Here is a 27,898-nt window from a genome sequence, read left to right as displayed (position 1 = left end):
ATCATTGCTGAGTATTTCAGACACATCGTGTTCATTATGAGACTATTTTATGAACACATGCAGCTAAGTCATTATTGAAGTTTAACTTCAGGCATATATAAAAACACAAAAGAATGTAGTTAGGTATTTGTTTAAAGCCCAACTCTGGGATAACTAATTTAATCTAATTTTCAGCTTTAGTAGCTTTGTTTATTAAAAAAAGTCAATTGCACATTAAAATAGCTGAATAATTGAGAAAAACTATATACAATGCATCTGTGACGTCATGGTGTAACAGCAGTTTTGCAGCTATTTAGCACTGCCAGGAGGAGGGTTTGTGCAGCAGTGCAATGTTAGTTCCTGAATTATTTCTGGACCTGCATGTACCATGATTCCTTTTTTTTTTATTGATGGTTGTTTTTTCTGTCTACCATACAAAGGCTCATGAGTACAAGACTGATCATTGCTACTTTGAAAGTTATTAAATACTGAGCTTTTTGCTATAATAATTGCTGCTTTGAAAGGTTTTCAAAACTGAGCTTTATTGAAAAGGTTGTTTTTTCATATTAAAATAAAAAATGTATTATTTAGAATCATTTTTTTTTATAGGAAATCTCAGCTTGAAAAAAAAAAAAACACTCTTGCTCTCACGGCCATACACACACAAGTCTGAACCACTGACTATTACACTACCAATTTCTCAGTGATGCTGGGCTTCAGGGAAGACAAATGTGGAAAAAGACAGGCAGGCTACACATGGCAGTATTACAATAACACCGTCCACCCTCTTTTCTTGCTTATGTTGGCTTCAGAGACAGAAGAATTACAGGGAGGTGGTAAGGGGACCGATCCCTGAAGAGATAACTAGCAGAGAAAAATGCTCTGTCCCCAGGGCAGGAAATTATCTCAAGCTATAGAGGAAAATGTGACTTTGAAATATTGTCCTTTAGGAAGAGTCTGGAACGTGTGTTTGCAAGTAGGACTGAAGAGCAAGTTAAATCATTGTCTATTCAGGATTTTGCCTTTTTTTCTTGGAGTTGGGCTTTAGTCTCCATGCACACTAGCGTGTGCTATAAGCTGTTATTAGCATTTTTTTTCTCCTCTAAGAAACTAAATTGTGTTATCCTATGTGACCATGCACACTACTTTAGGCTATTAGCATTTTGAGCTTCTAGCAGCAGAAAAAAATTAATTTTGCAGTTTTTTGGAGCATTTTTCCAGCAGGACAAAAAAACACTAAACACTCCTAAATAGCTCCTAGCTACTAGCTTTTTTTTCCTTTACATGTACTGTAAATACCGTAATAAAATGCTAATGCTCTTAAACGCTCCTAAACGCTCCTGAAAAAAAACCTATTACCAGCATTTTTTATCCAGCATTTTTGTCCAGCGTTTTTTGAGCTAGTGTGCATGGAGCCTAAAAAAGGAACATTAAATGTATTTTTAAATGAGCCAAGTATAAGTAACTTAACCCCTTCACGCCTAAGCGTAAAACAAATCTTAAAGCCTAAGGAACATTTTACAACTTTGACATGTGTTGGTAAAACCATACATTTCATCACTACTATGCACATCCAGGTGAATTATACCTTGTTTTTTTCCAGGACAAATTGGGCTTTCATTTGGTGGTAAATGGTAATGGATATCTCCTGATTTTTTTTATTATCAAAGAAAAACTGGCACAAATTAGGGAAAAAAATCATTTTTTTTTTAATTTAGCTGTGTGTTTCTTGTTACTACTATAACCTAACACCAAAGAACAACCAAAATAAATTTTCAAGCTCTTGAAGATCGTAGTGATACCATATATGTGTATGTTATTTGTTGTTTGTTCCCGTAGTACAGCCCAGAATCATTAGTGCGCACTTTTACCTAAAACACACTGACATTAACTGGCACTGATACCAGTTTTGAAAAAAAAAAAACTAAATCCTGACCTTGACCCAAACACTAACCCTGGCACTGAACTAGATCAAACCTCTATGTATTTTTTCCTTTTTTATTTTATTTTTTAATATTTATTTATCTTTTTTTTTTCTTTTTTTACAAACAGTTTTTTTTTTCTCTGCAAGGAAATAGAGAGATACAATGTATCTCTCTCCTACATTAAGAGAGAAAAAAAAACAAGTTTAAAGTATAACTAATAGCAAAACTTTTTTAGTGGAGATGGTTCATTGTTGTTTGTATCCCCGTTTCACCCTCTCTTTGTGACCTGTTTAACATTATCATTGAAAGTGAAATAAAAAGAAAAGCTCCAATTTTGTCCCTAGAATAATAGAGGGAAAATCCTCCAATGGTGACCTGGGGGGCTCCAATGGGATGGCAAAAATAAAAAAGGGACAGAGGTTATAATCCTCCAAAATGAAAAAAAAGTGTTGCATATAATTCTACTTTAATGCAGAACCTTGGCTTCCCATAAAAAAAAACATTCGCTGCAGCTCTTAAAGTGGTAGTAAGCCACCCGAAAAAAAATACAAAATAATGGACCCCCTGCATTATGACAGAATTACCTGTACATGGAGCCCTCCAGTACCACGCTGTCACGGCACCCCAGGGCAGCCATCTTCACCCTGTCTTCTTTCTTTTCAATTTTTACCATTGCACTTTACAATTTACAGAGTGGCAGATAAGAAGGTTCCCATGTTACAACCAGTGAATTGGTACCATTTGTATGAAAATAAAAAATATGCAAAATACCTGTGTCAATGAATAAAGTGTTTGTTCACCAATGCCAGAAGTCTGCTAAGCAAAATAGGTGAGTTGGAAGCTTTGGTAAATGAACAGAACTATGATTTAATTGGTATTGCTGAATCTTGGCTTCATTATTCACATGACTGGGCCATTAATATTCCTGGCTATGTTCTTTTTCGGAGAGACAGGGTAAATAGGAAAGGTGGTGGTGTCTGTCTCTATGTGAGAAGTGATCTCAGAATGAGTGTGAATGAGGACCTAGTTGATGGAGAGTGTGATGAGGCTGAAGTATTATGGGTGGAACTGCACATGGGGGTGCGTATTACAAAGGTAATCATTGGAGTTTGTTATAGGCCTCCCAGTGTTAATGAGGAGGTGACGACTCAGCTCCTTGCACAGATCGAAAGGGCTTCAAGGGCTGGGACAGTAATAATAATGGGGGATTTTAACTACCTGAAAATTGACTGGAGTAATGGTACTGCAGGAACAGTTAAAGGGCAAACATTTTTAAACCTACTACAGGACAATTTTATGGTACAGTTCATAGAGGCCCCAAATAGGAATAATGCTCTGCTGGACCTGGTAATCTCAAACCATGCAGAACTTATTACGAATTTCCATATAAAAGAACATCTGGGTACCAGTGACAATAACATGATTTCATTTATGGTTAGTTGTAAACAGCAAGCACATATGGGAAAAATAAAAACGCTCAACTGTAAGAGAGCTTATTTTCCAAGGCTGAGAGCTGCTCTCCAAGACTTAGATTGGGAGGGAATATTGGCATCAATGAACACAACAGAGAAATGGGAGTTCTTCAAAAAGAGCTTTTATTAAATATAAAAATGAAGGAACGCTATCATCGTTTAAACATTACAAAGAATGTAACAGAATATGCAAAAAGGAAATAAAGGCCGTAAAAATTGAAAATGAACGACAGATTGCAAAAGATAGCAGGACCAACCCCAAAAAATTCTTCAAATATATTAATAGTAAAAAGGTCCGGTCTGAGCACGTAGGCCCTTTACAAAATAATGCACTTGGGGGCTAAGAATATGCATGTATCATACATACTAGGGGGGGTACAACTGGGGGAATCAATGGTGGAGAAGGATCTGGGGGTTCTGGTAGCTTAATAATGGCATGCAATGCCAAGTTGCGGTTTCAAAAAATGAGCAAAATCCTTTCTTGTATTAAAAGAGGTATAGACTCCAGAGACAGAAATATCATATTACACCTGTACAAATCATTAGTAAGACCTCATCTGGAATATGCAGTTCAGTTTTGGGCACCAATTCACAAAAAGAACATTGGGGAACTAGAAAGTACAGAGAATGGCAACTAAACTGATACGAGGCATGGAGGAGCTCAGCTATGAGGAAAGATTAGATGAACTGAATTTATTCTCTCTTGAGAGATTAAGGGGGGGATATGATCAACATGTATAAATACATCAGTGGTTCACATAGTGAACTCGGTGTAGAGCTATTCACCCTGAGGTCATCACAGAGGACAAGGGGGCACTCTTTACGTCTGGAGGAAAAGAAATTAATCTTCAAACACGGAAAGGTTTCTTCACAGTGAGAGCTGTGAAAATGTGGAATAGACTCCCTCAAGAGTTGGTTTTCGCCAGCTCAGTGGATTGCTTTAATAAAGGCCTGGATTCTTTCTTAGATACACAGAATATAACTGGATACTAACATTTATAGATAAAGTTGATCCAGGGAATATCCGATTGGCTCTCGGGGGATCAGGAAGGATTTTTTTTCCCTGCAGGAGCAAATTGGATCATGCTTTGCTGGCTTTTTTGCCTTCTTCTGGACCAACTGTGGGTATAGGATTATATCTTTTTTTTTTCAATGGTTGAACTGGATGGACTTTCATCTTTTTTCAGCCAGATTATGTAACTATGTAACTTCCACTTTAATTGTAAGTGCATATGTTTTTACAGTTTTCTCATAGTCCCTCGGCAAAGTCTTGCAAACCCCCATGGATCTTGCCAGCTATGTTCACCATATGCAGTTTCCTGTGATGCTGAGACAAAGTTGCTGCTCTGCTACTGTATTTAAAACAGTGTTGTCCTTTACATAAGCTGTAGATACTTGCTCTAAGAAGATGTGTCAGGGGTAAGGGTGGTTATCAGCATTGTCACTGCTGATTCGTTAGCCTGAATTGTCATTCAGTGGCTGGTCACACCTAACCCTGCCCACTGCATTCTGGATTTGCAGAACTGACTGTGTTGCAGAACCCATCCCACTTTTGCAGTGTCAGGGGAAGAGTGGGATGTGGAAAGCACAAATAGCTATGTGCTTCAGCATGCACTGACCCTGCTCTGTTATTTTACGTGGCCTACCACTTAATGGCTGAGTTGCTGTTGTTCCCAGTTGCTTCCACTTTGTTATAATACCACTAACAGTTGACTGTGGAATATTTAGCAGCAAGGAAATTTCATGGATGGACTTATTGCACAGGTGACAACCTATCACGGTACCACGCTTGAATTCACTGAGCTCCTGAGAGCAACCCATTGCTTTACAAATGTTTGTAGAAGCAGTCTGCATGCCAAGGTGCTTTATTTTATACACCAGTGGCCATGGAGGTGATTGGAACACCTGAATCCAATGATTTGGAGGGGTGTCCCAATACTTTTGGCAATATAGTGTATATGTGGCCTCTCGGCAGGTGGGCCTTAAGTTAAACAGACCTGGGCCGAGAGCACACAACGTGCATGCTTCCAGCACCATTACTGTCGGCTAACGGAAAGCTCCCAATCACAAGTAGAGATCGAGAGGTCACATGATCGCAAACCCCACCCCCTCCTCCCAGTATCTAAAACCCCTTAAAGGGTGCTGCACCAAGAAGTTAAAGAGGAACTTCACCCTTATAAAAATTACAATAAAGGCTCCTCTAGAAATGTCCAGTAATGATAATCTACAAATGTATACTTATAGATAATTGCAGGCTTTGTATTTCTTGCATTCCTTGTTTTTCTTTTCTTCTTCATTCTGCTCAAAGAGGCCACTTTCACTGAAGGCTGATTAATCCATCTCCATTTACTGGAACTCTGCCTAGAAAGAGTGCCACATGCCAAAAAAAGAGAGCTATGACCTTCATTTGTTGCTGTTGCTACAATGTTAACAGGTCAGAAACAGGTCAGTGACCTAACTGGTTTAACCTCCCTGGCGGTAATCCCGAGTGTAGCTCGGGGTAAAATTTCAGTACCACAAGCGGTAACCCCGAGCTACACTTGGGCTTACCATGCGGCATTGCTCTGGGAGTCCCTGCAGCACTTACCTTGTCCTTTGCTCCCACGATGTGTCCCCTGCAGTGTCCCCGGCCATCTCCTCCAGCCGATGCCGGTATCCGGCTTCCGTGTTCCGGTTCCTGTGACGTCGGGACGTACGGGCGCCGGAACCGGCGGCAAATTTGACATTTTTAAATGTTTTTTAAAATGACTATTACATAGTAAAACATTGCTGTTTCAATGCATTTCACATACATTTTGTCCCTAGTGCTTTGTCCTGTGCCCTGCCTGTATTTTGACTGTTCTTTCTGCCTGGAAACTTAGAAAAGTCTATGGCGTCCAAAAAGCGTCCCTTTACGTCAAAAGCGGTTTTCGACCGGCTAGAGAACAGCGATAGCAAATCAGAACCACTTGCAGAATTGAGTGATAATGATTCGTGGGGAAATTCGTCATCAGACACTGAAAACGATTTTGCAACTTTGCTCAGCTATGTGCGAATTTGCCTCTGTATTTCAAATTTCAGTGTTTTTGGTTTGATTATATTATTGAATTAAATTTATTATTATTATATTATTATTTTTTATGATTATTTATTAAATTATAATTTATGATTTCGTGTTTCAAATTTTATCCTACCCGGGATGTTTACTAGACTCTTGTTCGGGTAGATTGCAGTGAGTTATTCCTAAAAATTACAGCCTACAATAAAAAACTACATATTTCCATGCAATAAAATGGTACCGCTTTCAGCACAAAAAATCGGAAATAATTAGACCACAGAGGAGGTTAACTGAAGCAGAGAAAGGTCAGGTCACCAACCTAGCTGTTTTATCAGTTAGGGCTGTGTAAATCTCAGGACTGACTGGACAGGAATACAAATCCTATGGTAGGCAAAATAGCTCTCATGTGTATCCCTTAGTTGAATATGTAGCTGTTAGCTTGGAGTTAAGGTTTGATGTTAAGCTGAACTTCAGACACTTAGAAAATGCTCACGTCACACTACACCTACAGTTTCAGTATGTAGACTGTCAGTAGCCAATTAGCTATTGAGTGTGCATCAGAATTATTGTTTGCATTGCACTTAACTATGGAATTCTTTTACTTGATACCAATATGCAGAGTCCAGATCCAGGTGTGTTGTCAGCATAAAGTCAGGCCACTGTCATATCAATTAACTAACCAGGCAGGCAAAGCAAACAACTTTACAGAATGTCTTGTCATATACAGTAATAAGGAGAAGGAGGCAGAGGAGTTGATTTACTAAAGGAAAATAGACTGTATACTCTGCAAGTGCAGTTGCACTCTTTTTTTCTTAGTAAATGTAGTATAGCTTCACTTCACAAAGAATACCCAGTCAGGTGAAATGTAAAATATTTGAACAATAAGTCAAATAAAAAAAACATTTTTGCTTACACATGCTTGAATGATGGGAATCAGCACAGCACAACCACATTTACTAAGCTTTGGGAAAAAGTAGTGCAACTGCACTTGCAAAGTGCACAGTGTATTTGCCTTTAGTAAATCAACCCCATTGCCTTTTCATTTTCTCTTCTTCTACTGAGATACTGATGTTATGCTGCACCATTCTTCTCCAGCTCTCAGGGGAGAGCTAAAATCATGCAAACCCACAGATGTTTATGTAGAGCGCTAAGAATCCTTGGAATTGTAGTTTGAGACAGCAGCCATACAATGGCTACACTATAATGCTTACACTACAGAACCCAATTGGCACTGTGTGGAGAGTGCAAAGATGATTTTCATTAAACCGCCTGGCAATTTTTTTCCTCTTGGCACAGAGGGAATTAGAGAGAGAGAGAGCACCTCTGTCTGGATATTTGCTTGCCAGCAGGAGTTTATATCAGTGGAGATCTGAGCCTGACACTGGGAATGAGGACACCCTGGGGCCAGGGGTGGGAAACTGCGGCTCTCCAGCTGTTGTGAAACTACATTTCCCATGAGGCATTGCAACATTACAAAACTGACAGTTACAGCTATGACCTGCAGAGGCATGATGGAACTTGTAGTCCTGCAACAGCTGGAGAGCCGCAGTTTGCCCACCCCTGCCCTGGGGCAACACAGCACCGCCCACATTGCAGCAGCTTCATCACAGCCACAGAGAGATTGGAGCGTCCACTCACCCTTTGCTTCCACTGATTACCAGAAGCTTCCAGAGAGAGACTGGGAGGGCCCCCATTCTACAGCAAGAGGTCACCGCCATATCCTGGGGACTAATGAAAGGGCTATTCACCCATTGCTGATACTACTAGCAGAGACTGAGCTACTGAGAGCAGGACACCAAGTGTATCCAATCTATACTGCACCCATACTGTACCTATACCAACCCTATACTGCATTATATGGAACCTTTACCACAACTGAGTCATATCTACCTTGCACCTGTGCCAAGACTATACTGAAACTATACTGTATCTATACTGCATGCAGGTTAACTGAGACTGTTGTTAAGCGCACTAATTCTCCTAAAGATCTCCAATGATAGCCAGCAGAAGAACATCTCCAAGGACTGCTCCTCCCATAATAATTATTCTGTAATCCCCCCTTTTTCCCCTGCCCCCTCCGCTACCATCCTCCTTTACTTTTTGACAGTGCATAACAGGTCAATACAGTATTAGCATCGCAGCCATAATTGTCTTCTGGCAGTATAGTTCCACAATTGGTCGATTAAACTTTACTACTGTTAATGCTGATCTGGCCAAATGTCATCTTATGCCTAGTCCTTATTGTTATTCACTTTATATTCTAAATTTTGTTATTACGATTTTTAATCCATTTTATGCTTGCCTTGTTGTTACCAACCATATTGGATGACAATTAATTAAGTTTGCCTGTACTATCTGGTTTGGTGCCTGTTTTCTTTGATATAGCGCTACTGTTGGGTACTAAGTATTACTTTCAGTGATTTCCTATGATATTGTATGTTTGTACACTCATCCTAGTGTGTCAGAGGGGCTAAGGTTCTTGGGAAGGTCAAGGCAAAGAATAGAGGACACATCCTATCCAGAGGCTCCTATGGGGGAAGCGCTACAATTCTATTGGTATTCTATGTTGCATCCTTAAATGTTTTCTTTCACATAGCAAGGCAACCCAATGGAACACAAACAAGTGATTTTCTTTTAACATAAAAGGTCATTTTGTTATTGTAGTGTGGTTGTGTTTTACATACAATTTGCTCAGAGGATAATTATTCATAAGAGGGATTACAGCATTGCTGTCGCTCTACCATGTAACCCAGTAAAACAGCTGATATTTGATGATACTGCTGGTTTTCCAAAGCAGCTGATATTTAATGATACTGCTGGTTTTCCTCCACATATTTATGTCATTGTACTGATATTGTTGTTTAATATGCATAGTGTTGTGCTGTAAAGTAAAAAGGAACATGTGCCAAATTGAAGCACAGTGAAAAAGCTGATTATCTAAGGTTGGAGCACGAAACAGCCAGAGGTTGTATATTTATATTTGGATCTGCTTTATTAAGCAGTATTATATGGCAAGAACCAACATTCATAGTTTCTCTGAAGTTTAGCAAAATTATTTTTACAGAGTATTTTATATACACAGAAAAATATAGGCACACACAGCAATCTGCTGTGGCAGAGCTGTATTTATCATTTTAGATCTGATAATATTGAAGATCTGATAACAGATTAACTAAGGGAATCATTCATCTTACATTCTTAAAGCAGAATTTTACCTTTGTTGTAATGTATATGTCTGCTGAAAACTTTTTTTTACATTTTGGATAGAGTCAGGATGGGTTAGAATCTCAGTGAAGTTGTTGTGTCACAGGGTAGATCAGTGTTTCTCAACCAGGGTTCTCTGGAACCCTAGGGTCCCTCCTGAGAATACTAGGGGTTTCTTTAGCTGTGACCATGGTTGGTTGATCTGACAACTACATTGACCACCAATGAAATGGGGCCATTTTCCACTAACTACAGGGCTCACTGTTAAAATGATCATTCATGTTGGAGGACAATACAATTTTTACTTTCTACAGTAATTTTTCATTTTAGTTATATTACTGAAAATATTTTGTACACTAAACTAGGTACACCATATAAATTAATCTTATCTTTAAACGTTTCTCAAATTTATGTTCATGCTAATGCACCATGAGCTGTAGGTACAGTCCTTTTTAGAAGGGGGTTCCAAGGGAAAAAGGGGAGGGTATTGAGGATGCCAAAAACTGATCTAAACCTTCAGACATATGACCAGCAGTAAAGCAAGTAATGCATTTTGTCCCTTCTCTTGCTCTTCATTCTTCTTTCCATCCCAAGAAGATAAAGAGAGGACCACTGTAAGAAAAATATACTGGTACCTGTAAGGGGGTTATTCTTTGTGTGATAATATTCAGTATATACATTCCTTTTTATTTCAAATGCCTTAATTTATATTTTTATTCACATTTAAGTGCGGGTCAAGTTGCCCAGTAAAATTGGTAATTGAGACAAGCCTTATAAAACTACCTGAACTATAGTGGTCAACTTTTATTCATAAACTTTAAACTTTTTTCAGAAGAGAATAAAACCTGTTGCCATAACTGTGTCTGTTTAGAACTCCAAGTCTATTTCTCCATAGGGTGACAACTTTGTTCTGCGATCTCACTACAGAATGAACAGCATTGTCACCTTGTTAAAGGAAATTGAAAAATTACATTTATACCGACAAGTACAGCAGGTAATAAAACTATGTTACAGTAGTTACGTACAATAGTACAATAAAACTAGGTTGACTAAACAGAAGGATGGCTATATGGATGGCTATATGGGTATATAGAGTATGCAAAATGCTCAAAGCAATATGCCACAATGCCCAACAGTGTGATATATTTATAATAGTGTTTGCTGCAAAAATTGGTACAAAGTTATAAACTTAAAAGAAAAAATAGCCAATAATTTATTTTACTGTATTCCTAATAACAATTCTACTTGCTTGTAGGCAAGTGCAGTCTATACTCCCTTCTGTAGGTGGCTCTAGGCTTAGCAGTGATGCAGAAGAGGAAGGAGGGTGTGAGGAACTAAGTTCTTCTACGACTTCCTGCAATCATCAGGGGGAACAGCTGTCTGATTGGACACTGGTATCCTTATTGACCTCCGTGGCCATGTTTAGTGCCAGGCAGTACTTTTTTAAGGCACAGGCTCCCTGGGTTGGCACGCATTTTGTGAGTGGTTAGTGGAGGGCCAGGTTCCCAGACTGTCAGGGAGAGTGTTGAAAGTTAGGGAGAGAATCCAGGGGACTAGTGTAAGTGTAAGGACTATGCCTATCCTCTGCTTTAGGAAGTCTCCCATTTGCGTGTGGCCTGGCAGAAGCCATCGGCATCATCCAAATTGAACAGACCCCTGATACAGTTTTGTAAGTGGCTGTTCCTACCCGTCAGGCCTGGTTATACCTTGTTGGAACATTCTGTAATACACTGTTGGCCTCTGTGTGACTGCTGCTTGCCGACACACCAGGCTGCACCAAGCTCACATGCTTACTTCAGTTTCTCTTGCGCTTTCTTTTTTTGATGGAATACCCTTTGCTACGTCTAATGCTGATCTTTATTCTTTACAGGGATAGTGCTGGATGAATGTCTCTGCTTGCTAAGCAATCTACCAATCCTATGCTGAGCATGCAGTCATTAGACATAATTTAATTTAGTATATGAAATTAAAGTGCTATTAATATGTTTGATTTACCAAAAACAACAAAAAATGAATTCATGTTGTTTTTGAAACACCATCTTTTCTGTTGTACAATGGGTCTGTAAAACTCATTAAAGTGTGCATTTCATTAACACTGCTTTCTTACATTTTAAGACTACAAAATAGGAAGTTCCAAAAGGCTTTGTGTTAAAAAACAATTCCTCTGTTAGTATTGTTGGGAAAGTAAAATGACACATGAATAATGTATGGGCTACATCTGGCCTGGTGCTGCTTCTCCTTTTCTTGTTAGTTATTGTTCTTTCTGATCAGTGCACTGGGGACATACTAAACTTTATTATAGATTTCAGTATGAGTGTGTTTTGGAAGGTCTAAATTTGGAGTGTTAAAAGATAAGTGCCCCTTTGTAATACAAAAAAGAAAATGAAATGCTGTGTTTCATCTCCTAAAAACGCCCAAAGTCGAGAAGAGGCAGCAATAATTAAATTCAGAGATATAGCAGAGTGCAGAAGTGAAACCAAGATCTACTCACTATCAAAGATGCCATCTACTTGCTAGCTGCGATGTTGGGAAGCCATGCTCCGAGAGGAGGGGTGCCATGTTCAACATCGCAGTTAGTGTTATAGAGCAACTGAGAAGATGGGACAAAGTACTACAAATTCTTTGTTGTATCAGGAACTGAATAAGGTAACAAATGATAAAAAATGATAATTTTTCTTTAAAGCAAGTGTGAGTATTGGCCATGCAGGGTAGAACAATAGGTTTGCTTTAATATCCCCCTCCCCATACCAATATACTCAACTTTACTTCATTCCTGTATTGCTCCCTTAAGCCACTGGGAGTAAAATAAATACCCAGTATTACAGGTATAACCTAGCATATGACTCTCTTTCCTTTGTACAGTGCTGGTGTTTGGTAATTGGCTTGGGGATGTTACATGAGAGTAAGAAGAGAAAGTGTGGAAAGATTGCTCTAGTTGGAGCTAACACAGATGATTTTCTCCTTGCATCCAGCAGTAAACAGAGGGGTGACGGAATAAAGAAAATGTGTATATGTTTTGCTGGAAGAGAGGTCATTAAAGACAACTTATTGTTTTGCCTATTTTTAAAGGGTTAGGTTAAGTGTTAAGAATCTCAACCGCTTCAGCAGGCAAATTTGATCCATTTATGAGCATGCGGGTTGTACTGAAGTCAATCCATCAATTGACTGCAGTGCAACTAGCCTGTCGGATTTTTGTAATGCGATCTCTGCTGGCAGCTATAGCCACCAGCAGTAATCATCGTGTTCTGAGAGCTGCAGGAGGGATTTCTTCCCTTCCACCTATGGTAGAAGGAAAGAAAATTGCGTAATCTTGCTTTAGGGCTGGAGAGAGAGCTAAATGCTCTTCTGAAAGGATAGGCAAGTGTTCAGGTAGTAAATGTTTAGGTGTTATGGGGTGCGTTATTGTGTGAGATAAACAATTAAATGTGGTGCTTCTTCCCCTCTGCTTTAGAGTCTTTAACCACTTCCCGTCCAGCCAGGTACCTGTACATCACTGGATTGGAAGGGTGGTATCTTGGTCATCGCTGCAGCTGCAGTAATGACTGAGATGTCATTTTTTTCAGCTGTCGATTCTCATTACAGTAAAATCAATCCTGGCAGCTATACAGCCGCTGGATTACTTTAATATTTTGCGGAAGACGGAATGGAGCCTTTATGGTAAGTCCGGTAAGGATGCAAACAGTGGCATTTGGTTCCTGGGACACAGTGAGAGGAACTGATGTTGTTCCTCCCTCTGTGCGATTTCAGAAACCAGAAGCGACAAGGATTTTGTAATTTCCAGTTTCGTTCTCATGTAAACAAGCCAATACCGGCTTGAGAAGAATCATATCAAACTGATCTCGGTTTGATCAGATGCTTTAGAGGCAAGAGGAGAGATCTGGGGTTTAATTGACCCCAGATCTCTCCATAAAGAGGACCTATCATGGCCCATACTATCACAAGATATGTTTTTTATTCCTTGTGATAGCATTAAAAGTGATAAAAAAATGAAAAAAAAAATTAAAGAGATAGTGTAAAAAAATTTAAATAAAATTGGTAATTGATTTTTTTAAAGCTCCCCTGTCCCACCTTGCTTGCGTACAAATGCAAACAAGCATGTTGATCCCGTATGCATATGTAAACAGTGATCGCTCCACACATGTGAGGTATCACTGTGAACGGCAGAGCGAGAGCAATAATTCTAGCTCCAGACTTCCTGTGTAACTCTCAACTGGTAACCTGTTAAGACTTTTAAAGCATTGCCTATCAAGATTATTAGGTACTGTAGTCTGACATCATTCCACTGACGTACACAGATTTAAAGCATGACATGTTTGGCATCTATTTACTTGGCGTAACATCATTTTCTAAATTTTACCAAAATATTTGGTATTACTTTGTGTCTTTTTACAAATTTCACAACTCAGATTCATTAAAGTGTATTTTTTCCCCAAAATTTGTGTTTGCAAAACCACTGTGAGAATATTGTGTGACATAAAAGAACAGCCCCCATTTTATTTTCCAGGGTCTCTGCTTAAAAAAAAAATAATGTTTGGGGGTTCTAAGTAATTTTCTATCAAAACAATTTTTTTTTACTTGCAGGAGAGGAATTGGCCCAGACTGGAAGGTGTTAAAATATACCTGTATATCAGTACTTCAAGCTCAAGCCTTGCAATTGGTACATTTAACTGAATTTTATAATGCACCTTCGCCTCACACTATACAGTGTGTGCTGAAATTTCTGAAATGGAGTTTCTATGCTTCCTGCCAATTTTTTGAAGGGCATCAGTGGGAAAGGGACAACTTTGTAATTATTACCAGTGGTTGACTTTGCAGTGTGATTACTAAAAGCAAAAGAAAGTTAAACAGAACTACAGATAAATGAAATTTATCCAGAAGCAATGTAAGTGAGTGTTAGCTGCAGATCCCCAATCTGCCAGAAAACCACTCTGTACAGGAACGTGAACTGGTAAGCCCCAGTTCATATTTATGCAAATTGTATGCATTGTGAAGCGCTTCTGATTCACATGACATATGAATCTGCCTTTTCTAAGGAGCCGGGTTCACATATGTGTGGGATGGCGGCAGCACAATTTCAAAAAGATTCAAAAAGGTCTGATTTTCGTCCGAGTTCAGGTGCAATTTTCAATGGCATACACTCTAAAAATTTGCATTGGAATCACACCTGAATCATTGAACATTGCCTCACCGGATGGGGCTGAAATTTGAATCCGGGCTAAAGAGGTTCCGAGTTCCAGGCTATAGAGGTTCAAAGTACTATTTAAGGGCAATTTCTGCTCTAGGAGAGCATATACACCAGGATGTGCAGTTGCCCTGTCCTCAGTTTTTGAATTGAGTGCTAATAGTGAAGTATTAATAATTCATATAAGGGCATTTATGTAATGATGTTGACAAAGTACATCCATAATGCCATGGTGCTTGTTTATTCACAATAAATACAGCACTCTAATTCAGCCCTTTAGTAAAACCCACATTTTAGAAACCCACAGTATATGTTTGCTATGTGTTCCTATTTACACAGCATGCCTAAAAATAAATTTTATTTTGTATTTCTTACTTTTCTAATTTTTGTCGGAGCAGGATTATATGCAGGACTCTATAGGCAGAATATATTGTTCAGAATAGCTTGTAATGTGCTTATTTGGGGATATTTTAGGGACAGACTGGACTGAAAGTGCATTAATATACAATGTACCACCTAAGCATTGATATTTTTAATCCTTTGTTACGGCAGACAGTGTGCCCATTTAGTTTGCTAATGAAGATATGCCTGCACAGTACAGACAAGGATCATTTTGGTATACATAAATCCACATCACCTTCCTTAACATTTCATTAAGGGGAAAGTTAAGTAGGATTTTTCAGTTTTTCAGAACAAGTAAAATGGCAGCAATTTTTTCATATTTGTTTCTGTAAGTTATGTTATATCAATGGAAACATGACAAATATAAAGGAGGTGTTATCCTAATTAGGCTAAAAAGGTGAAAATACACTTTAACTTTTTAGGGGGCTGCACCGCATTTATTCAAATGAGTACTTTAGCTGTCCCCTTCTGTCACACTCTGGTCTCCTCCAAGTTCTACCCAGTTCATCCTCAGCCTTTCCTATTTTGGCTACAAATATATTAATATCTAATAAAGGTCATGTACATGTAATCTAAGCTTTGCCAGATAGGTATCAGTAGATCCCATCTGAAGGGATACTGGTATGCCTCCTCCAGGCCAGCCTGGCCTGGCCTCTCAGCTTGTGCCTGTGATGCTATGAGGACTGAGATCTCCATGCCTTGCTTGGGATGTTTGAGAATCTTAAGAAGCAGCTGCTCACTGTATAATAGGACCTCAATAGCGGGTAAAGGCATGTCCTCTTATCAGAACTGTACTCTCTGGATTCCGTCTCACACCTAATGTTACAGGGAGGACACACGGGCCCCCTGGAGCATGGATGGGGTTGCCATTTCGATCCCCCTAGCTCTGCCCATGGTGGCAACTTACGTATAGCTACCAAATTCTTCTGGATGGCCCTCTTCTAGGTACCCTGTCCCAGGTTATATCCTGGACTCACAGCATAAGTAACTAAAGAAAGGGTACTAGCTATCTACGTAGTTTGGAGAGTCACAGAAGTTGCAATGGAGACCCCACCCATGCTCAAGGGGGCCTCTGCAGCCTCCCTGTTACATTAGGTTTTACACTGTAGGTGGGTGGTAGTAGGAGGGGCCCCAAGTCAACTGTTACATCGGGGCCCACAAGCTTCAAGCTACGCCTCTGCTGACACATTTCAAAAACATGGTGCAGCCATGTAGCTACTAGGAAGCTGATCCAATACAACGATGTTTAGTCAGTGCATGTAGATAGGAAGTGGCTTAAAATGGGTGGAAGAGATCAGCAGTACTATAAAGTAAAAAAAGAATTAAAAAAATGGAAACAAATATTTGATGAAACAAAACCATCACAATTATATGTAATACACTGTTCTTTAGCAAATTATAGGGCAATCAGTTAGGGTTTCATCCACTTTAAAACAAAGGTTTGGATACCTGTCATAGAGCTGAAGATTGTGACAATTTCTGCTACTTTATTTCCTATGGACACCAGCCTTCAGATTTCTTACTGTGACTTTAGACTGTTTTTTTGTTGTTTTTACCAGTGCATAGTACCTAAATGCTTTCAGAAGTTCTAAAATGCCAACATTAATCAGATCTCAATAACAGAAATATGTTAACCCCTTTATAGTCATGTCTAATTAAATCAACTAAGTAAAGTGTTACTATCACAGTTTTCCTTGAATTTGTGCACCCTGATACCCATACATCAACCAGCTTTACAGATATCATAACTGACAGAGGTGAGAATATGTTCACAGTTGTTGCTCTGTCTTATCAAATAAACCCCAGAGTTTATGTTTTTATTAGACTACCAAAATTCATTCTGCATCACTTTCTATTTGCATTTTTGCTACTGACATGACTTACAGAATTGTACAGAAACTAAAATATAGCAAAAAATATTGCAGTACAATAAACAAACATCTCTGAAACAGTAGCATGTAGATGTGAACTGATTGGGGGGATTTTCATTCATGTTGCCATCAGGTTGTTAAAACACAGTGCTTTTTCCACAAGTATTTTTTTTGTTCAAAGCATATGTTCACATCAAGTACAGATTTAACAAAACTGCAATCAGCCCAGTGAAAGTGCATGTGGATTTGATCTGTGTGAAAGGGGCATAAAAATAATGTTTTTAGGCTGTTTCCTGTTCTGTTCAAATGTTTGGCATTGATTGAGAAAGGAAAGGAAAATACAGTATTTGACCACTAGATGGCACTAGGTAAAATAGGCATTTCCTATGATACTTAGCGCCCTTTAGTGGCCAAATATAGTATTTTCATTATCTGTTAATGAAAAACAGCACAGAAAATACTCAATGGTCCTTTTGCATAGAACAAATGTACAGTATATGCATTTTTACTGGGCGAATTGCTATGCAAAGTTTTTATAAATACACCTATTAAATTTAGTTTGCTAAAGCACAGTGTAGCCTAAAGAACTGCCATTTTTTTTTCATTTTTCATCTTTTTTTGCACCCCAGTGCTGCTGATTTTTTCCAGCCATTTCAGCCACTGTCTACATGTACTTACCTCAGTGTCAGCTGCATGTCATTGCTTGGGGCCAGCTTCCTGATATTAAAACCAGCAGACCATGCTTGCACAATGCGTTTTAGCATTGCTGAGTGTAGTCTTTGCCAGGAGTCTTTAGGAGCATGTGATCGTGGCTATCAACGCATGAGAACAATTTGAAGGCAGGTATCACCCTATAACAGATAGCACCTGAAGACTGTACATTTAAAAAGACTAAAACAGTTTTAAAATGACATTAAAGGGATAAAGATCAAATGAGATTTTAGACATTGGGTTTGGATTTACACTAATCCTTTAAAGCCTGTCTCTGGGGAAAACAACAATCCTCCTTGCAAAGGCAGTAGGACAGAGTTGTACACATACCACTGTGGTGTTCAGCTGGCCTAATGCGCTCCAATCAAGTGAATTGGGCCATGCCACAACTGCCTTGCAGCCACGAGCAGTTCACACAGTTGCATTGTGGTGGTGCAGACTTTTTCAAGTTAAAACAAGCTGTGCATAGGCAACATATTGCCTAATAACTGCCTGTCAAATGCCTCTAAAAAGCGATCCATCACAGATTACGTTTCAGAGGGGCAGCAAGTGTAAAGCAAGCTTTGCAGTGGGGCCACCCCCACACCTCAAGAGTTAAGTGTTTGTTTATGTCTAGGGCAGTGGTGGGCAACCTTTTTTTTTCAACTGAGCCAAATCTCGCCAAAACCACGATTGAAATTTATTTTGAGAGCCACATTTTTAAAACTGAAAATACATCCCCCATATAGTAATTCATCCTCCATAGTAATTCATCCCCCATAGTAATTCATCCCCTATATAGTAATTCATCCCCCATAGTAATTCATCCCCCATATAGTAATTCACCCCCCATAGTAATTCATCCCACATAGTAATTCATCCCCCATAGTAATTCATCCCCCATATAGTAATTCATCCCCCATAGTAATTCATCCCCCATATAGTAATTCATCCCCCATATAGTAATTCATTCCCCATAGTAATTCATCCCCCATATAGTAATTCATCCCCCCTATAGTAATTCATCCCCCCTATAGTAATTCATCCCCCATAGTAATTCATCCCCCATATAGTAATTCATCCCCCATATAGTAATTCATCCCCCATAGTAATTCATCCCCCATATAGTAATTCATCCCCCCTATAGTAATTCATCCCCCATAGTAATTCATCCCCCATATAGTAATTCATCCCCCATAGTAATTCATCCCCCATATAGTAATTAATCCCCCATAGTAATTCATCCCCCATATAGTAATTCATCCCCCATAGTAATTCATCCCCCATATAGTAATTAATCCCCCATAGTAATTCATCCCCCATATAGTAATTCATCCCCCATAGTAATTCATCCCCCATATAGTAATTCATCCCCCCTATAGTAATTCATCCCCCCTATAGTAATTCATTCCCCATATTGTGTCAATTCACTTACTTTTGCTCCGCGCTTTCCTCTCGCCGTGTTCCCGCGCCGTTCCGGTCTTCAGGGCGGACTGTGAGAGTTCGTCACGCTGCCCCGCCTACATCCTGACAGCCAATGTTTGCCACGCTCCGCGGGCCGGATTAAAAGGTCCGCCGGGCCGTAGTTTGCCCATTGCTGGGCTAGCTGCAGAGTCCTGACTTTTGGGGCGGCCGCCCGAGAGGAGGGAGGGGAGCGGGCGCCCGGCACACAGAAGAGCCGCATTGAAGTGTGTAAAGAGCCGCATGTGGCTCGCGAGCCGCGGCTTGCCGACCACTGGTCTAGGGTACCTGAAAAAGCAGTTTTACTTACCCGATCTCCTCACCTAGCAGCTTGTGATCTCCTTTTCTCTCCTGTGCTCTAGCTTTCTGATTGTCATTTGCCTTCCTCATGTCCAATACAAGAATATGGGTCCTGAGATGTATTTGATGATGACCGAAGGCGTGTGACCACTGGAAGAAGAGGCTAAGGGCACGGCTCTAGTAGTCTGGAGGGAACATGTGGGAGCAGGGGACCATGTAAACAAAAGTGCTTTTTGACGTACCCTAGACATAAACCAGCATTTATCCTTTCCACTGGCAAAGTATAGGTGCTTTTATTGCTTTCCCTCTGAAAATGCTAGTTGCCTGTCTGTGTTTGGCTTCAATATTTCTTTTTATACTTTGATCAGAGAGTAAATGTTGATACAGGGTGCAGCATCTCAGAAAATGCATTACAATCTCTAGAGCAGCCTTTCTCAACCAGGGTGCCTTCAGGCTTCTTAAGGGGTGCCTTGTCAAAATGCCCAAAAATTGTATACAAGCCAGCAGGTGGATCATTCCTGCCTTTTAGTACACAAAGGCACAGGTTTTCATTGGGCACTTTTATGACCTTCAAGCTGCCAGCATCCTAACAACCAATGACATCATCAGGTGTTAAGGAGGACGTGCGGTGCATGCTCATCATCCTTGTTTTCCCCTCTGCATCAGAACTGGGGTCACATTAGCAGAGTGAGGTAGAGAAAATGAGAGAGACACAATGGAATACTAGTCAGTACCAGTGTGCAAAAGTGTATTTGCTTTGGAAGAATAAATCACCTCTAACATTGGGTGTACTGGATGTGTGTAGAATAGTTTTCTACATTTAAGATTGGGGTGCCTTGAGATTGTGCAGAATTTTAAAGAGCGCCTTGAGATTATCCATAGTTTGAAAGGGTGCCTTGACTGAAGAAAGGTTGAGAAACACTGCTCTAGAGAACTGTAAATTGTGTGAGAAACAAAAACCATCCATTGATCACAAGCTCTTTAGTGGAAAACAACTTGGTAATGAATGGAGTAAAAGGAAAATGATCATACTTGTTCCTTCTGATAGAATCTCCACAGTGTTCATCCATTCTTTACAACATTGGCGTTCAGAAGGTCAACTCTGGCAGGACAACATTGAAATTTAAACAGAATGGACTAAACCAGAAGATCCAGCTTGTATATACAGTAACCCTATCTGCTAAAACATTAAACAAAGCAGATCTAATGTAAACTTTTTAATGGACCTCACTGCTGTTGGCTCTGCTGGGTTCAGCTACTACTATCAGCCTTGAGAGGTTACTTTGGGAGTCGGACTCATGCATGAATAATGTAGTGGCTGGAATAGAAGGAATGCTGGGGCTGCTGCCAAGATGGTGGCAGTCTCCAGCTTTTTAGAAGACCTTCACAGATAGATAAAAATTAAATATTAAGTTAAATAAACATATAATCCTATGTGTTTGTTTTTTAAATGAATGGCGACAGGGTCTCCCTAACATTTTAAAAAGCGGTAATGACCAACTTGAGGTGAACTTAAGGATAAGACTCACAAGAAAACTCTATGTGAAAAATAAAATCTGAATTATGGGGAAATAGAAAGGGAAAATCATCAGTTAAATGTTTACTTTTTTGAGCAGTATGTTTTCCTTTTACAAATATAAGTGTAGTGCACCCCCTAAGCAGCTGCAGGTGAATTTGGTCCTTTTTCCCCCTTAGAGCACACACAGCCAGGCACACCACATGTTCTGCACTCTTCTACTGGCTCCAAATGACAGTCTAGGGGATTCTTTTGGGGTTTTTATTGGGAATGAGGAACTTGGATTGGGAATGAGGAACTTGGATAGGGAGAGGGAGCATGGGATACCCTAGTAAACTGTAGAACTGAATAACTTGAGGACTCTTCAACTTTACAAACAACAACAACAGTACAAAAAAGAACGTCTTACAGGATCTCTATGTTGATGGTTACCTATACTCTTTCCAAGGTTGAAAGCTACACACAATCACTACTCTTCAGTGCTGAGGTAATTTACTCACATAGCCACAGGATCATCGGTTGTCCCCTGCCGATATCCACCAGGCTCTTCCTATTGAGGGAAATGTAGTCTCAGACCATCATAGGAGAGCTGAACTCTTTCCAACCAACTTCCTCTCAGCTCTCCAGTAAGCTTTTCCAGACCTGACATGATCCTTGGACTTGAACTTGAGAAAAGGCCCCCCATATAAGCCTAGCTGAGACCTTGGTATCCTTCTAAAACTTCATCTAGGGTCATGCACCAAGGGCAGAGCTGCTGCACAGAGGTCTTCTTCTGCTGAACTGAACCCAGGAACACTGCACCCTGCTGTTCAGGCCCCAAACTATTTATGGGCTCTCTCACCACCTACTGGGCACACCTCCCCAGGGACTGGCTATTATTGTTCAAATATCCTGATAAGACAGACTGAACCCTTAGCCATTCTGCACATGGTCAGTCTAGTGTGTATTGCTAGAGTTATTTTTTTTTTCTTGGGAGAGTACATAGGATCAGTACAGGACCAATCAGCACTGTCCAGACAGAACGTCATGGGTTTTGCATCCTCCTAGAGCAGAAAGAAAACTCCTCCTACAAGCTTTAACAAGTGTTCAGCTGAAGTCACAAGACTGCTCTAACTGCTGATGAGAAAAGGTATTTAGCAATTTACATTTACTAAAATAATTGCATTTCCATGTTCTGTGGGAGACCAGATATAGTGACTGCAGGGTCCTGGGTTTAGTAACACTTTAATGCAACTATGTATTCATTAACATATCAAAAAGGTATTTTTATAATCCAACAGTTTTAGTACATTAAGGTGACTTCTTGCAATCTCTGTACAGCAGAATTCAAACTAGGAGATGGAGAAACAGAACTTGTAGCCAATCAGCTGCGTAGCATGTGCTACCAAATAGGGGTGAACTTCAGGTTTGGACTGACATAGAAGTGACAAGACTGCTCTAACTGCTGATGAGAAAAGGTAATTAGCAGTTTATATTTACTAAAATAATTGCATTTCCATGTTCTGTGTACTGTGGGAGACCAGATATAGTGAATGCAGGGTCATGGGTTTAGTAACACATTAAAGCTTGTAGAAGGACTTTTCAACCTGGTCTAGGAAGATGCCGGACCCCTAACCTCTGTCTGGGCAGTGCTGATTGGCCCTGCGCTGATCACATGCACTCTTCCAAAAAAAAAAAAACTGAACATGTGCAGAGTGACTCCACAGGATATGTCTTATCAGGAGATAAAAGGGGGACACTATAAGAAGGGGAGGATCAGAGAATTCAGGATCATACAGTGTTATTACACAATGCTGAGGATTAACCCCTTAGGTTCCACAGTGAGTATAACAAGCATGCTTTACTGCATATACTGACTGATTTTACTGTTGTGGGTTTAGTAACACTTTAAGATTATGAGACTAATGCAGTGTATACCAATGTATTTAATAATTTATTTGCACAGATATAAACATAACTTTTAGCCTGTAAGTAATCACATAAAATAAATCCTACCATAAATAAATGGATGAGATTGTAAGAAACAGTGCTTGGATGTGCTGTCAATTTTTTCACAAGGCTTCTTTCATACACAGCGGAGTCCTCTCCAATCAGCAGAGGATCTGTGAGCAGATCCTCTGCTGAACCGGAGCTGAACGGGACACACGTTAGTTTTTGATATACTGTACGTGCCCATTCAGTTTGTGATCAATGGACAAGGGTGGACCCGTGACAGCTCTATGGGAGGCCAGGTGTAAACAGACTCAGTTGTCCATTTACTGCAAGTTACCTCTGATCTGTCAGGTTTAGTTCCGTAAAAATGGGAAAGGACTGTGTTTTTGTTTTCTGGACATGGATGGATTAAAAGGTAGTTAGATGTAAATGGATACAGGATAAATGGAAAGTCTACAAGGCTGCATGGAGCTTCCACTCAGGTCGGCCTGAAAAAATAACAGGCAGACCTGATTGGAAAGCCTGTGTGAAATAGTCTTCAGACATATCTAAAGTCAAAACTTTTGTCCTTTCAGAGTGATGAGGGTCAGAGACCTGTCTTTTTCTTACTTCTGTTCATGTTCCATTAGGGGGAATTACTCTCTCTAGTTGCATTGGTGACCACTGTCACTGGGACACAAAGTCATAGAAAAGTTTTTTTTCTTTACCAAGAATAGAGGGGGAATCTACCAGCAGGGGCATTTGTTCAAGTGGGAACAAATCGCTTCTCGGCCTTTTGGCTAAGATCAAGTGTAGTATCTGTTCTTATCAGTGTCCAGTGGGGGTGCTCCCGACCATTCTAGCTTTGCGGGGATGGTTGTTGTATAGTACCCTCACTGGTATGATGGGGGTCCGGAAGGCTAGTACCGGAGGGACAGAAACCGGGGAGTGCCACGAGTTAAGCTGGGGCCCCGGGAGTAATTCCTCTGGGAAGACTGGAAAGACCCAGTACCTCCTGATTTGGACGGATCTACCTTGGTCTGGCCAGGGGCTGGGGACGCAAAAAGTCCGCAAACTCAGTGCCCCCTGGGGAAGACGCTCTCAGGGGTGTCACTAGTAACACTTGGGTGTGGGACCCCACAGTGTGAAGATGACACATGGCCACTGTTTTTCACCTCTTTTTGCACAGCGCCCTAAGGACCAGGCCTTTTGGCTAAGTTCAGGGCAATTTTTGCTACGGGCCTCAGGGCCTGGTCTGTGCACGATTCGGCACGGTACCACTTTTTTATTTTTTCTTTCTCTTATTTATTAAGCACTTACCCACGTTTGTCACTTTTTCTTTGCCTTATGTGTGTGTTTTTCACGGATGGAGGGTGTGGGTCCTCGGGCCTACCCTGAAGTCTAGGGGGAGGATGTGTGGCCATACGGTTCCTTCCTCCCCTGATCCCTAGAGGACTCTTCTCCGGGAGAGTCCCCTTGCCTAGTACTGAATGTCCGGCTTCGGCTGGGCATAGGGAACGGTGGTCCACCAGGCCTTTTGGCCAGGAGGACCAAGTGGGAACCTTGTCCTCGTCAGGAGCTTCGTGCCCCGGGGGATCAGGGTAAGTGGTCCAAGCCCCTTTAGGGGTAGGACACATCACACCCCTAAGTGCACTTTTTGTGTGGTGTTTTTGCACTTGCACTTTTTTGTGAAACACTTACGGGTTTTTCGTTATAGTTGCACGTTTGCGGACTTAAAAAAAAAAAAAAAAAATTTGTTCAAGTGGGAAATGTCTAAGAGGGAATTTTCCTCCGCTTGAAGAGGTTTAACTATTTCCTAATCTAAAGAAAATGTTCGGCTTTAGAGAGATATATATATACACCGTGTTCCAAATTATTATGCAAATGATATTTTTCTCATTTACCTAAATAATTGATGTAAATAACAGTCAGCATAATTCCCATGTTATCAACTATTAAGAGTACAATTCAAATTTTATTGAACAAACCTCCTAATGATAACAGTATTTTTTTTAAACATAAAACACTTCCAATGCACTGTTCCAAATTATTAAGCACAGTAAGTTTCAAAACACTTTATAGGTTGTAAAGAACTGAAAATTGTCATTTGTTGTGTTTGCAGCATATTTACTGAAATCAAAAGCTATTTCGATCAAACTTTTAACAACATTTTAACTTTTTAAACATTTTAACATGTCACGTTACATTGTAACATAGGACCCCTTATTTGATAGCAGCTTCACAAGTCTTGCATCCATTGAACTTGTGAGGTTTTGGACAGTTTCTGCTTGAATTTGTTTGCAAGATATCAGAATAGCCTCCCAGAGCTGCTGTTTGGATGTAAACTGCCTCCCACCCTCATAGATCTTTTGCTTGAGGATGCTCCAAAGGTCCTCAATAGGATTGAGGTCAGGGGAGGATGGAGGCCACACCATGACTTTCTCTCCTTTTATCCCCATAACAGCCATTGATGCAGAGGTATTATTTGCAGCAGGAGATGGTGCATTGTCATGCATGAAGATGATTTTATTACGGAAAGCATAGTTCTTCCTTCTGTACTAGGGAAGAAAGTGGTCAGTCATAAACTCCACATACTTTGCAGAGGTCATCTTTACACCTTCGGGGACCCTAAAGGGGCTGACCAGCTCTGTTCCCATGATTCCGGCCCAAAACATGACTCCACCACCGCCTTGCTGACATCGCAGTCTTGTTGGAACAGGGTGGCCGTCCACCAACCATCCACTACTCTATCCATCTGGACCATCCAGGGTTGCACGGCACTCATCAGTGAACAGGACTGTTTGAAAATTAGTCTTCATGTATTTTTCTGCCCAATGCAGCTGTTTCTGCTTGTGAGCATTGGCTATTGGTGGCTGAATAGAATGTTTATGCACAGTTGCAAGACTCTGGAGGACTCTATACCTTGATGTCCGTGGAACTCCAGAGGCACCAGCAGCTTCAAATATCTATTTGCTGCTATGTAATGGTATTTTAGCAGCTGCTCTCTTGATCCGATGCATGGATCAGGCAGAAATCTTCCTCAATGTGCCTTTATCTGCACCAACCCATCTGTGCTCTGAATCAGCCACAAATCTCTTAATAGTGCGATGATCACGCTTAAGTTTTTGTGAAATATCTAATGTTTTCATACCTCGTCCAAGGCATTGAACTATTTCACTCTTTTCGGCAGCAGAGAGATCCTTTTTCTTTCCCATATTGCTTGAAAATGGTGCTCTGCTTAATAATGTGGAACACCCTCCTTTAGTAGTTTTTCCTTAAATTGGGCTCACCGGCCAATCTAATTATCACAGGTGTCCGAGATTGTTTTCAGTGATCAAAAGAGCCCTGAGACACAATGCCATCCATGAGTTAAACTGAAAAAACAAAATATTTCATCTTTGTGACACTTAAATTGAATTTGCATAATAATTTGGAACGCGGTGTATAAGCAGAATAAACCAGAACTGCAAATTTGTGTATTTCTATACTGCATAATGTTTTATGTTATATTCATTAAAGAAGACCTCCGAGATAGGCAAAGTATCACCCATTAGTACACCCCCCAGAGCTGCTGTTAGAAACAAACCTGACAAGGCTGTCTCCCTCCTCTTCCCCTTCAAAAGAAACTGCTTCAGTTATGAAATAGGCACTGATCACTCATTGTGTTCATTCAGGAAAGAAAGATGCTAGTAAATGTGGCATATTTACCGGACCCTTTCCCCACTCTCCATCCTGAAGGATCCTATTGTGTGCTTGCAGCTACTAGTGGGAAGCAGAGGAGGGATCCCGGCAGCACTGTGGGGGTGGAGGCACACAGGGGGGCCCAGGCAGCAGGGGGAAATGTATGGTGCACAGGGAGGGTGATGGATGCAACGGAGGGGGGAGCAATTACTGGAACCAATCTCCTGTATGGCTGATCTGCAGCAGCTGAAAGCCAGTTGGAAGGATTGGAAAAGCCAGCTTTCAGCTGCTACAGAGAGAGCCATACAGGGGATCAGTTCCAGTAATTTCACCCCCACCCCCCTGCCATGCCGATCACCCTCCCTGCTCACATCCAATTCACCCAACTGCCTGGGCCCCCCTGCTGGTTTGGGCCCCGTACACGAGGACTGGTGGTATCTCCTTATCCATGGCCCTGTACACCCCTACACAAAACACTAAAGAGTTAATAAAATTTTGAAAATCCTTAACATTTGGGAGAAAAGTCTAATTGGATTTCCATGACCTCATCTCTGTATTTCAAGAGATAACAGCATTTGCTCTGCCAAGGAGGAGGTGTAACAACAGGGATTATATCATATCCTCTCCTCTCTCTCTACAGGAAAAGGAAACTACAGTTCCTATCATCCACAGGGAATTGTAGGGAATGTGGTCGGGTACACTAGGCCCGTACATATTGAATCTGGCTGAGAGTCTCGGTCTGCCCACCACTGCATGTGGGGCTGAATTACATCACTGAACTACAGAAGGGATATGCCAAGACCAGTGGCTGGGGGAATAGGAGGCATAGCATCCACTTGTTTTAAAAACAGGAAACCAAGAGGAACTAATGGTTTGATTCGAAAATTAATTGGCTATTTCAGAGCAACTACTGAGTGAACCAGAAGATGAGTGACATACTCAATGAAGGTTGAAAATCAGCAACAAGGACATGTAAATAAGTTTTTGCCCGGAGTTCTGCTTAAACATTATGCTATTCATGGTGTGGCAAATAAGGTTTTACCGCCAGATACCCAACAGAATATTCACCACATTTATTGATGACTAGATTCACCTATATGTTAGATGGAGACTTTTTGCAGCAAGTCACAGAGCATGGCTTATAATACAGCTACTCCTGATTATTTACAAATTACCTATTTTACCATAGGTTCACACTTATGCAGATATCAGTGTGTTTTCCAGTTTGCATAAACGCATTACAGTTCATTTAATATGATATCCTATG

At 40.5% G+C, this 27,898-nt stretch overlaps 1 protein-coding gene and 1 pseudogene across 1 annotated transcript in view; one reads left to right on the top strand and one right to left on the bottom strand.

Annotated features, from left to right (window-relative positions):
• The window catches only part of DHRSX (dehydrogenase/reductase X-linked), a 615,232-nt gene that overhangs the window by 546,301 nt on the left and 41,033 nt on the right, over positions 1-27,898 (bottom strand). The window lies entirely within an intron of this gene.
• Positions 23,731-23,846, top strand: LOC149457353 (U2 spliceosomal RNA; annotated as a pseudogene).

This window comes from Staurois parvus, unplaced genomic scaffold (assembly GCF_062004578.1).
Source record: "Staurois parvus isolate SC_StPar_1 unplaced genomic scaffold, SC_StPar_1.0 ptg000324l, whole genome shotgun sequence".
NCBI lineage: Eukaryota > Metazoa > Chordata > Amphibia > Anura > Ranidae > Staurois > Staurois parvus.
Note: the sequence above shows the minus strand (reverse complement) of the source record. Positions and strands in the feature narration are given on the sequence as shown.